The sequence below is a fragment of the Pteropus alecto genome, unplaced genomic scaffold, assembly GCF_000325575.1.
Source record: "Pteropus alecto unplaced genomic scaffold, ASM32557v1 scaffold202, whole genome shotgun sequence".
Classification (NCBI taxonomy): Eukaryota; Metazoa; Chordata; class Mammalia; order Chiroptera; family Pteropodidae; genus Pteropus; species Pteropus alecto.
The window spans coordinates 1,705,743-1,710,506 of NW_006432451.1; the positions used below are offsets into that span (position 1 = coordinate 1,705,743).

The window sequence follows — 4,764 nt, forward strand, 5'->3', positions numbered from 1 at the left end:
GCCACGCGGCTGAATCACCCGGAGCTTCACGTTAAGAGTCCCCGGCGCGCGGGGCACGCCGGGAAGGCTAGACTCCTGGCCCGCCGGCCCGCGCCCCACGGTGCCCTTTCCGACACGCCCCACGCGTCCGAAGGAGGATCTTCTCACGCCTGTACTGCCAGGGTAGATTCGATTTCTGAGCTGCGGATACCTTCTCTCTCAATTATTAAAGGTATAAAACGGAAAAGTTAGTAGTTAGCTGAATTGCAAAATAACTCGCGCAGCCCCAGGACAGCTAATGTTTATAGAAAATTGTGGAGTCCCGATATCTACATTTGAGGGAAGGAGGCAGTAAGAATAATGGAGTTCCCTAAACACGTTTAAAGAACGTGTTGGAAGCCCCTATCCTGGGTATTCATTCTGACCAAAAAGAGGAAAAGAAACGCATTTTTCTCAAACACTGAGTTAAATGAAACAGCATGCTATAGCAAAGTTGAATTACGATTTTTAAATCAACCGGGAGCAAATTGTTGGAAAGCTCGTTGTGTTACGAGAGACAACAACAATAACAACAACAATATTCAAAAGACATCTAGGTATAATTTTATAAAATGAATGCTAGAAAACACAAGGACAGAAATATCAATCCTTTCTGTTATGATTTCTAGTGGCTTTTGTACTTTTAAAAAGTTATACTAATTAAATAAAACGTTAAACTGATTATGCAACCATTCTACTTTTAAAATGTTGAAAACCATATAAGTTAATAACAGCATGGTTTCTTAAATTCTGAGTCAACTTCTTTTTCGTTACACAAGTCTCTCAAAAACTAATTTGGGGCTAAGGTTTAGGATTAGAGTTGAAATGTTAGGAATATGAGAAAATATTTGACTCTCATTCCACTAGGTTGTAAATGGTTGCTGGTTACTTGTACCGTATAGCAAAATTGCATTTTCAGAGTCGACAACATTAATTTTAAAAACTGAAACTATAACTTTTCATTATTATTTGATTTTAGAAGTCTAGAGTTCATTCCCCATTTTTACTTTTTCACTTCATTTATAATGATTGTAGAGCATCCAGTACTCTGAATTAGGATGGGCCAGGTTATGATGCTGCACTAGTCACCTGAAGGGCAGGTAACTGTACAGGGCAGCTTACCTTCATGTGGTGACTCAGCAGTCCCAGTTGCTTCCATCTCTGTCTCTGTCGACCGAACACTAGGTTTCACATTGGGGATGGCAGAAGAGCTAGATCAAAGAATCCTGTCAAGGCTTTTCTTTGCCACATTTGGACATTTCATTGCTGGCCATTTCATTGGCCTGAACTAGTCACATGGCTCAATCTGTCTAAGAAGGCAGAAAGGTATAACTTCCTGTGTGCCTGGAGAAAAGGAATATGAAAAGTTATTTAATGAGCCCATAGCATTGTCTCTGCCACAGTGTTCAACAGTAAAAACAAACAATTTGAGTAAGTGTTATAGGACCCAAACTTTACAACCAAAGTAACATATTGTTCAATGCCTTTATTTCCATTTCTCTAATGTACAGTGTTATTCCCTTCAAGTCAAAAGGAAGAAAGGAAATAACCTTTCTAATGTTCCTGCAAGACAATTCTTGAAACAAATTCATCCTTTCTAGAAAGATTTCCCTCTGTACGTTTGTAATATGCAAAAATCTGGCTCAAAGTTTGGAGGATCAAGCTAATTACTATGTCTTTTAATTAATAGTTAAGACTAAGTAGTTCTATTTTTATCTGTAATTTCATATAATGAATGAATAGCATATCAGACCTGGTATCATTTTTTGAGTCGACATCAAGGAGATAGAGTATAAGAAATGTATATTAACAGAAAGCTTGGGTATATGCTGATTTTTATCACCTTATTTCTACTTGAGTGCATCTCTAAAACCTGAATTTCTCACCTGTGTTTGTATCTGAAGCCATTTGACATTAGAAGGTAATGTCAAATTGGCAGACTTGGAATTTTCAGTTGTCATCATGGCCAATTCAAAAGGCAATACAATTCATCTCATTAACTGTTATTTAAATCACTTTAAATATAACATCTATTAAAAGTATTACAAAGCACTTTTTTCAATATTTTACACTTAAATTTCTCAACAACTCTGGGAGATAGATTTTATCACTCAGATTTACAAATGAAGACATACGTATCTAAGGTCATTAAACTACTAAGTGGTGCTGATGAACTGAGAACTCAGATCATCTGATGCCAAAGTTATTGCTCGACATCCACTGAGATACGGCAGTTCCACTTAACTGCTTCCATGTGAACTCCTGAGCATTTCCAAGAGGCACCGTACATGCCTCTAGCTGTTAACACCAAACAACTAATTTAAGGTTGACTATCTTAGAATGAAAATATTATTTAAAGTAATAACTATTATCAATTATCATGTAAGAAACTATTCTTTCTACATACTACATCATATGACAGTAGTAAATATAAAAACAAACTAAAAATCCCGAGATTTTTGAACTCTCTCAAAATACATTTGCAATTTTTTAAACTAAATGGTTTAGTTGTATGATCTCCGTACCACTGCAGACATAGAAATGAGACTTTTTGAAAGAATGACCACTTTCATTTGCAGTCCAAATTGTGCTCAAATATAGATGTAAATATTTATTTATTTTCTGACTTTCTAGAGGGAAGCCAGAACCCTGCATATTGACCCAAAATAGATTCACAAGAATTCCTTTTACTTCATTTCCATCAGTTGACCTTTGTTAACAAACTCTTCATGAAAGTCACAAAGGATTACGAACAGCAGGAAATAAAAACTGGATGAATACATAATCAACCAGAGAATCAAAAATGTTAAGTTTCTTAGTGGCTGGAATTTGCTACTATATTTATTAATATACATCTGCTTTATGTACAACTTCAGTGTGCCTTTTAGTCTCATTTATAGGGAATGTCTCATCTGCAAATTCAACAAACAAGGCATAGGACCCCATGAGAACTATGTTGATGACGATGTCAAGATCTCTCCTCTAAATGAACTTAAAAAGTTCAGTTTGATTATTTGGGTAACCAAATAAGAGATAAGGGGAAGTAAATCTACATAAAAGTATTCCACTATTAAGTAAAAAAGAAATGATAGAACATTCCAATTTTGTAACCTCTTGCGAATTAGTAGATAGGCATTAGGCATCAGCATCTCCAAAGATCGTAAAAAGAGAGAGAACTACACATTATGTTTTCTCTTGAGGGAAGACCACACGGTCACCTAAAATGTTACTAAAGGGAGTGAACCTAAATCTGATCTAGACTTGAGGTCCAGTGGCCAATTTGTAGGAAACACAGGGAACAGAGGAACATGTCGAAGTGCACCATGCAATTTGCAAAGTCCTGACTATGGAAGACTACAGGTCAAAAGGCCTCTGTTCTTCAAGAAATCAATTGTAAAGTTAAAAATAAAACTTAAAAAATATATCAAAAAAAACCTGTTAAGTGTGTCGGTTGGGGGCGTGGAGTGAGGAGGAGACTATACTATCTGGGAGTGAACATTGGAGTGGTAAAACCATTAAAGAAAAAGGGAAGTGAATGAGATTACTATAAACATTAGGATAATGGTTATTTACTTGGTGGTAGTGGTAGGGAAATGGTTGTGTCGAGAAGGGACACATGGAAAGAGTAGGTAGTGAAGTTCTGTTTCTTGACCTGGTGGTGCTTACAAGGATGTTTGCACAAACATTAAGACAAACATTTCCTTTGTGCTGTCTTCTGTTTCTATGTTTTATTTTATGATAAAAAGATTTTAGAAGAAAGTTTAGAGGGCGAGGCCAGTTCTACCTAAGAGCTGAAATATATTTTCTCCACACAGAGCTATTTGCAAATGTATCCATTTAGTTTCCTGGGACAATATTAAAGTTAAATTATTTTTAAAATAAAAATAAAAGCTTTTTAAAAATTCCTTAAAGGATATTCCACATTGTAATACAATTTTGAAATTTTATTTAGATATTCTGTCTTTTTAGAAGGTAATCAACGAGTAGGTAGCAGAGTGTATTTTGAGTAGAGGAAAGGTATAATGGAATGATGAAAAATAAGGAGACTAGAATAATTTTTTGAAGCTTAATGGTTAAATTCCAATAATAGTCAGGAGAGTAATCCATAAACATTTCCCACTGAGATTTTGATGAGGGCATGAGCTCCCCTGACTTTCCCCCATCTACATGCCAGGACAATGTCTTAGGAATTTTTGAAAGTATATGGAATGCTCAGCTTGAGATTCAAGAATGGAACAAACCTCTGTAAATAAAAGCCCTGTGGGAAGAAAGAATGAAAGAATCAAAAAAGGTAGAAGTATGTTACCCTAGGTTTCAGAGGTGGCTGGGTGTAAACTGATAATATGTTTATCTCTTACTACTCATGTTACCAGTTTACAGACTCTGACCTTCTAATCCAATGCCCCAGCTATGCTGGCTCACATTGCCTCTATTTGTGAACACACGTCTCATTCTTGAACTCAATACTGAGAATGCTGGGAAGTTTTTTTAAAACTTATATGAGTTTTAAATAAATTACATTTGGAAAAGAAATAGATAAGCCCCCAAATATATATTCTTCCAACTAGGATTTGAACCAGTGAACTTTAGGTTTATGAAATAGACTCCAGTCACTCACTAGCCACCACCGAAAACCGTGAGATTCTTTTCTCTTGCTCAATTTATACCACCTCATTTCTCCAAACTTCCAATAACCTAGAAAAGGCAAAATCTGTTCACAAAAGCATGTGTCCTGGCCCCTTCCCT

General features: G+C 36.0%; 2 protein-coding genes across 2 annotated transcripts in view; one reads left to right on the top strand and one right to left on the bottom strand.

Moving 5' to 3' along the window:
• The window catches only part of KCTD20 (potassium channel tetramerization domain containing 20), a 35,183-nt gene extending 33,941 nt beyond the window's left edge, over positions 1-1,242 (bottom strand). Inside the window, exon 1 of the mRNA XM_025043722.1 lies at positions 1,141-1,242. The gene's annotated coding sequence lies outside the window, so the exon portion shown is untranslated. The remainder of the gene's footprint in view (positions 1-1,140) is intronic.
• Positions 102-4,764, top strand: part of PXT1 (peroxisomal testis enriched protein 1) — a 38,934-nt gene continuing 34,271 nt past the window's right edge. The window contains exon 1 of the mRNA XM_015585871.2: positions 102-211. The gene's annotated coding sequence lies outside the window, so the exon portion shown is untranslated. The remainder of the gene's footprint in view (positions 212-4,764) is intronic.